An 8,299-nucleotide genomic window follows, 5' to 3' on the forward strand; every position below is an offset into this window, starting at 1 on the left:
AATTACAGGGAATGTCATAGGTATTTAGGATGAGGAAACATTATACAGGAGAGGTAAAGTATGATTGATGGCCTGCTGGTGACCCACTAAAACATTAGGGGTGAGGGTCTTCAGCTGAGCTGACCATCTAAAACATTATGGGTGAGGGCCTGCTGGTGAGCTGACCATCTAAAACAGGCATGGCCAACCTGTAGCTCTCCAGCTGTTGTAAAACTACAACTCCCACCATGCCCTGCTGTAGGATGCTAGCTGTAGGCAGGCTGGGCATGCTGGGAGTTGTAGTTTTGCAGCAGCTGGAGAGCCTCAGGTTGGCTATCCCTGGTCTAAAACATTATGGGTGAGGGCCTGCTGGTGAGCTGACCATCTGAAACATTATGGGTGAGGGCCTGCTGGTGAGCTGACCATCTGAAAAATTATATGAGAAGGCATATGCGTGATGGACGCGGAGGAGGAGGATGAGAAAAGGAAGATTCAACCATATACCCTTTTTTGTGGCGGAAGGGGTGCATGGGAATACAGAGTATTCAGTACATTCTAAACAACACATTTAAAGTGCCTTTATGTTCAGTCGTGGCTTTCCTCTGGTGGAGTGGAGAAGTCAGGGCAATCCAGGCCTTGTTCATTTTTATAAGAGTCAACCTGTCAGCATTTTCAGTTGACAGCTGGATACGCTTATCTGTTATAATTCCACCAGCAGCACTAAATACCCGTTCAGACAAAACGCTGGCGGCAGGGCAGGCCAGCACCTCCAAGGCGTAGAGCGCCAGTTCGTGCCACGTGTCCAGCTTGGACACCCAGTAGTTCTAAGGCACTGAGGGATCACTGAGGATGCTGACACGGTCTGCTACGTACTCCTTTACCATCTTCCAAAACTTTTCCCGCCTTGTGACACCAGGGCGTGCATCTTGTTGAGGGTGCTGGCGGGGTGTCATAAAACTGTCCCAGGCCTTGGAGAGTGTTGCCCTGCCTTTGCTGGAAGTGCTGTGTGTTCCCCTTGTCTCCCCACCTCGGTTGCCCAAGGAAGTACGGACTCTGCTGCCAGCGCTGTCAGATGGAAATTTTTGCAGCAATCTGTCAACAAGGAACTTCTGGTATAGCACCATTTTGCTCGTCCTCTCCACCGGAGGAATGAGAGATGAGAAGTTCTCTTTGTAGCGGGGGTCCAGAAGGGTGAACACCCAGTAATCCCTGTTATCTAAGATGCGTATAACACGGGGGTCACTGGAAAGGCAGCCTAACATAAAGTCAGCCATGTGTGCCAGAGTACCAGTGGGCAAGACTTTGCTGTCGTCTTTAGGAGGATGACTGTCCATCTCCTCATCCTCTTCCTCCTCTTCTGTCCACCCACGCTGAACAGATGGAATTATAGTTCCATGGCTACTACCCTGTGTAGCTGAGGCAACCGTCCCCTGCTCCTCCTCCAATACGCGCTGAGAAGACAAACTGAGGGTGTTCTGGCTATCACCCAGGGTCATGTCTTCTTCCCCCATTTCCAACTCTTCCCCTCGAACAGCGTCGGCCTTAATTGTGAGCAGCGAGCGTTTGAGTAGACACAGAAGTGGGATGGTTACACTGACAATAGCGTTATCGCCGCTCACCATCTGTGTCGATTCCTCAAAGTTTCTTAACACCTCACAGAGGTCAGACATCCATGCCCACTCCTCGCTTGTGAAGAGCGGAAGCTGACTGGAAAGGCGACAACCGTGCTGCAGCTGGTATTCCATTACTGCCCTTTGCTGCTCACAAAGCCTGGCCAACATGTGTAAAGTGGAGTTCCAGCGCATGCTCACGTCGCACAACAGCCCGTGAGCTGGCAATTTCAAGCGCTGCTGCAGCGTCAACAGACTGGCTGAAGCTGTTGATGACTTGCGGAAATGTGCACACACGCGGCGCACCTTTGCCAGTAGTTCGGGCAAATTGGGGTAGGTTTTCAGAAACCGCTGAACCACTAAGTTAAAGACGTGTGCTAGGCATGGGATGTGTGTGAGCTTGCCGAACTCCAAAGCCGCCACCAAGTTATCACACACAACCATGCCTGGTTGCAGGTTGATTCTGGTCTCTTATCCCCTGACACAGCTCTGCGGAGGTGTGCTGTTTATCCCCTAAGCATATCATCTTCAGCACGGCCTGTTGATGCATCCCCACAGCAGTGCTACACTGCTTCCAGCTACCAGCTGATGGCTGACTGGTGCTGCACACGGAGAATTCGGACATGGAAGTGGAGGAGGAGGCAGAGTAGGAGGAGCCACTTACATTGGTGCTAGCGGTAACCCTGATGGAAGTAGGGCCCGCAATCCTGGGCGTCGGTAGCACCTGTGCCATCCCAGGGTACAAGTCGCTCCCAGCCTCCACTATGTTCACCCAGTGTGCCGTCAGGGAAATGTAGCGTCCCTGGCCACAATCACTTGTCCATGTGTCAGTCGTTAGGTGGACCTTAGCAGTAACTGCGTTGGTCAGGGCACAGGTGATGTTAGCAGACACATGCTGGTGTAAGGCGGGGACGGCAAACCGGGAAAAATAGTGGCGGCTGGGGACTGAGTACTGAGGGACGGCCGCCGACATCAGGCCGCGAAAGGCCTCGGTGTCCACAAGCCTAAATGGCAACATTTCAACCGCCAGTAACTTAGAAAGTTGAGCGGTTAGTGCCATGGCCTGTGGGTGGGTGGCTGGGTATTTGCTCTTGCGTTCAAATGCCTGGGGTAAAGACATTTGGACGCTGCGCTGGGACAGGGAAGTGGATGTGGTCGCTGATGATGCTTGCGACGGTACAGGTGCAGCGCGGGAGGCATCCGGGCCTGCGCCTTTGACAGGTGATTGGTCGTCACCCAACATAGGGGAAGAGGAGGCAGTGGTGTGACCCGCTGACACAGATTGTGGACCCAGGCGTTCCTCCCACTTATTGCGGTGCTTGGCTGCCATGTGGCGGATCATGCTGGTGGTGGTGAGGTTGCCACTGTTGACACCTCGGCTCATTTTGGTGTGGCACAGGTTGCAAACTACTATTCTTTTGTCATCTGCACTTTCTGCTAAAAAGCGCCATACCGCGGAACCCCTTACCTTTTGGCAAGGGAGATTTCCGCAAGGGGGTGCTCCGTGGAACACTTGTGGGCCTGTTTGGCGTGGCCCGCCTTCTCCCTGTTGCAACCCCACTGCCTCTTCCAGCCTGTTGCTATGCTGCAGATCGCTCCCCCTCGGGACTGCTGTCCTCGCTCGCGTTTCCGCCTTCCCATGTTGGGTCAGTGACCTCATCGTCCACCAAGTCCTCTTCAACTTCCCCACTCCGATCATCCTCCTCATTTGCTGGCCCCAACACAACTTCAGTGATTGACAACGGTATATCATCCTCTTCATCAACCTCTGCAGACGGTAATTGTGGTTGACTTGATGGCAACTGTGTGTCGTCATCATCCACCTCCTTAAACACATCATCTTGTGAGTGTGAAGGCTTTAGAGGTTGAGAATCAGGGCACAAGATCTCATGTCCCTCTTCAAGAGTGCTTGGGGAGAGGGCCAAATTAAGTGATGGGGGTGAAAATAGCTCCTCGGAACATCCGAGTACCGGATCGCTTGTTTGGCCAGACTCTACATGGTGGGAGGAAGGATGATCAGCAAGCAGAGTTTGAACAATACAGAAACTGACTGTAACTGCTATTTGGATTAAATATAGGCCTCACACACTGTCTAGAAATAAGTGTAGATTTGCTTTTCACTGGTCACAGCAAGCAGAGTTTGAACAATACAGAAACTGACTGTAACTGCTATTTGGATTAAATATAGGCGTCACACACGGCCTAGATATCAGTGCAGATTTGCTTCTCACTGGTCACAGCAAGCAGAGTTTGTATAATACAGAAACTGACTGTAACTGCTATTTGGATTAAATATAGCGTCACACACGGCCTAGATATCAGTGCTGATTTGCTTCTCACTGGTCACAGCAAGCAGAGTTTGTATAATACAGAAACTGACTGTAACTGCAATTTGGTTTAAATATAGGCGTCACACACGGCCTAGAAATCAGTGCTGATTTGCTTCTCACTGGTCACAGCAAGCAGTGTTTGTTTAATACAGAAACTGACTGTAACTGCAATTTGGATTAAATATAGTTGTCACACACGGCCTAGATATGAATGGTGATTTGCTTCTCAGTGGTCACAGCAAGCAGCGTTTGTAGAATGCAGAAAATGAATGTCACTAACGGTCACCCTGACACAAAAAAATAATTCCCCCAAAATAAATTTTGCTGCCACCTCTAACAATAGTCCTTAAAATGATTTTTGAGTCTCTGAAAGATTTGAGATCAAATTCGCTCTACACTCGCTCTGTCCCTTCCTAACAGCAGCTTTCCCTGACTCGCAATGAGCCGAACCCGCGTGACCGGGTGCTATATAGCACCCAATGACATGTTCCGGCCAGCCACTGTAATGCCAGTAGAAAACATGGCTAATGGCATTACAGTGATGGCAATACTTACCAGCATGTTTAGTGGCTGCTTAGAAGGCGCCAAACGTCCGGAGAGGAGACTCGAGCATGGCGCTCGAACACATGTGGTACTTGGCAGAGCGCTCGGATCTGCCGAGCATAGCGATGCTCGAGCCAAACCGGTACTCGGCCGAGCATGCTCGATCATCACTATTGGCTATTATACAAATGAGTCAGAACATACAGTGCATAGCAGCTTGTTGGGTTATGGGGCTGCAGAGTGCCCATACTGGCCCCTGTCCATCACTAAAAGCACCCACAATGGGAGAATAAGCATCAGAACTGAACCATGAATCAATGGAAGAAGGTTGCCTCATCTTATGTATCACTTTTCCTTTTGGATCATGTGAACACAGCTGTGTGTGTGTCACCTGTGGAAGAGACGGTACCAGGATGCACTATGGAAGAGGTACTTAACGGGAGTCTGTCACCTCTTTTTCGCTAATATATCTAAGAGCACTGTGCCACAGAAGATTGCAGCCACGTTCCAAACTTACCTTTGTATACTTGTAACATCCCAGAGTATGTCAGTAAACTCTTTCTCCCTGCTGCATCATGTCAGGTGTATATGTATATTGCCATCTTGTGTAGTCTAACAATGCATTCTCCATTATATGTATTTTCCAGGCCTGTATGATATATTATGCTGTAATTCTCCATGTGCACCAGCAGGTGGTAGCAATATGTTTAGCAGACCTTAGCCAGTTTAGTATATCTAGACTGGAATAGTACATTCCAGTCTAGCTCCCCCCTCTTTGAGCAGGAGTGGAATGTCCCCACATCCTACCTCATGGGGAGGAGAGGAAGTTAGTTCAGAGTGTGTACCAGCCCCCTGCAAGGGGAAGGCTGTGCTGGTAGGAGCTCCCAGAAACAGGGATCCCAACCTAGGATCCAGCCTCGGCTGAGGCCAAGGATCACTCTTCCCAGCCTGAGTCTTCTACCTCAGCTGGTGACAAAGCAAGCAGCACCTCCAGAACTAAAGACCCCAAGGAAGAAGCCATTCCCTGCGAGCAGTCCTGTGAGTACAGATCCAGAGACCAGGAGAAGCCAAATCTCTCCTCAGCTAGTCAGGCCCACACCAAGCAGAAGACAGACAGAGCAGAAGATAGATACCTGCCAGATTCTCTAGGCATATGAATAGAAGCAGAATACATATTGATTCCTGCCGCATATTGCCAATACCTGCTGGGACCCAAGACTATTGCTGTATCTTGTATGGATTCAAGCTGCATTAAGTAAAGACAAGTTGGATTATATTTCCTGTCTGGATTGCATTCATTCCTCAATTACTCCTACTGACCACACTAATTATATTGCAGGTGAGCCAGGATCCAGGAGTCCAGCCGTACCAAGGTAAGAGACACCGTTGACACAATACCTACTACACAGAGACATTACCCCCCTCTGGCATTCCTCACCTGGTACGTAAGTTATTACATCTTAAAGGGCCCTGCTACAGTACCTGCGCAAGCTGCAATTGGCGTCACGAACTACTACACATATATCCTGACCCACTGCATTGATGACCCACTGTACCAGTGTCCTGCTCATTGCATAAGATGTGTCTGTATTCCATGTCCAGAAAAAGCACTTTTATTCTGCTGGAAAACAGCTCCTAAGTGTCCCCAGCTCTGCTGCTGCAAGTGCCCAAAGCAAACCAGATTGAAGAGGGTAGGGATCTTAGGATTGTTACCAGCTAGAAATATAGGCCTGACCTTGTTTGAAAGCTGGCATTCCAACCTTCCAAACTACCTTCAACCAGAACCACAGCATTATATCCACTATATCAGAAGATACAGCCGTTAGAAATCAAGTCTGGAGTGAAAGCTGTTTTTACTTTCACTTATAGCCGGGCACTTGGGAGCTGTTTTCCAGCAGAATAAGGCCTCCTGCACACGAACGTGTGCTTCCCGTTGCCGTATTACAGACCGCATTTGCGGATCCGCAATTCACAGGCGCCGTTCCGTGGCCATTCCGCATCATGGATGCAGACCCATTCACTTCAATGGGTCCGCAAATCCAGAGATGCGGAATGGTGCGGGAGCACTACTACCGTTATGAACAGATCCGGTTGTATTATCTTTATGATACCCAAGACGGATCCGTCATGAACTCCATTGAAAGTCACTGGGGGATGGATCAATTTTCTATTGTGTCAGATCCGTCACCATTGACTTGCATTGTGGGTCATGACGGATCCGTTTTGCTCCGCATCCCAGGATGGAAAGCAAACCGCAGCATGCTACACTTTGCTCTCCGGCATGAAAACGGAACGGAATGCATTTTGGAGCTTCCGTTCTGTTCAGTTATGTTTTGTCCCCATTGACAATGAATGGGGACAAAACGGAGGCGTTTTTTTCCGGTATTGAGAGTACTAATAAAGTACTAAAGTACTAATACTATAGAGAGTACTAATAAAGACTTCAGCTCATCTTGCAAAAAATTAGCCCTCACATAGCTCTGTATTTGAATATCTAAAAAAACATAGGTGTGTTAAAACATGCTGATGCAAAAAAAGGTTTTTAATTTAAAAAGTCACTGTACTTTCAGACAATTTAATTTCATTTAATAGAGAATAGTTTAACTAGCAAATTTCTAAATTACTTCATTTAAAATATGAAAAAATATGTAAAATGATGGCCACTAGGGGTCTCCCTTCCACCTAATTTGCAGTTCACTGCCTGTTGCCAGGCAAGATCCCAGGAAATGGGGGCATGTCAGAGCTAGCTGAGATCCTAAGCCTGAAAAAATAACTGCTTCTACACGGCTTTTGAAGATTATAGGGCCCCCCCTGTGGGTTTCACCCTCCTTATTTGTTCTCTTAGCTCCAGAGCTGAAAACAAACATAGTTGGAAGTAAGGCAAAGATAGTGATAGCAGTACAATGCTGGTAGATTTCACAGAAGGGATACGCCTCCTGCTTCTGTGTGAAATGCATCTAGCTGTGCAGCTGAAATAGGGTGTAATATGGCAGAAAAAGACTTCAGGGAAACCCAAAAAAACACCAGTTCTTTTACAGTTATGATTGTACAAAGCAGTACAGCCATTATGCAAACTTTTTTTGAAAACTTACTAAGTATAGTTTAAAAAGTACTAGAACTAATAAAACTTTATAAATAATTAAATCTATATAAATGTGGTATAGCTATAAAAGTACTAGAATAAGGCTGCCATGTCATATAGTAAACATCAAGGGGGGGGGGGGTGACTAATAAAAAGGCTGAATTGTGTTTGTTCTTTTTCAATACAAAATATTTTACATAAAAAAATGGCACCATATGGCTACGTGAATAGAAAAGTAAGAAAAGTTATGACTCTTGGAAGGTGGGTAAGTAAAAATGAAAAAAATGAAAATGGTCCTGGTCCTGAAGGGAATAAGGCAAATTGAAATCTTATACTGTATGTTATTATGCTTTAACTTGGATATTTTTACAGAACAGAACAACCACTCAAAACAGAAAGTCCTTATACCATCAAATAAAAAATAAATTCCTAACTCTATTATACTATAAAGCAGTCGTGTTTTCTACATTTTGGAGTTCTGAAAAAAATCTAGGGCTTTAGTAGTCAGCAAGTGCAACTGAGCTCAGCCTGTGGATCGGGTATGGCCTCGAAGGCTTAGAATAGTTGTCTAACCAACACTGAAGTGCTAGCAGATGGTAGTGGGATTACACAGGTAATTATTTAATGCTGAGACAAAATCAGCTTCCTAATCCTTATGCAGCCCTCCCACTAGACATGTGCTGTCAACTGCTCTACCCATATGAGGAAAAGGATCTGCCACAATGTAACATTGAACAGGTCAGACTTCTCACAGC

This window comes from Bufo bufo, chromosome 1, assembly GCF_905171765.1.
Source record: "Bufo bufo chromosome 1, aBufBuf1.1, whole genome shotgun sequence".
NCBI classification, from domain to species: domain Eukaryota; kingdom Metazoa; phylum Chordata; class Amphibia; order Anura; family Bufonidae; genus Bufo; species Bufo bufo.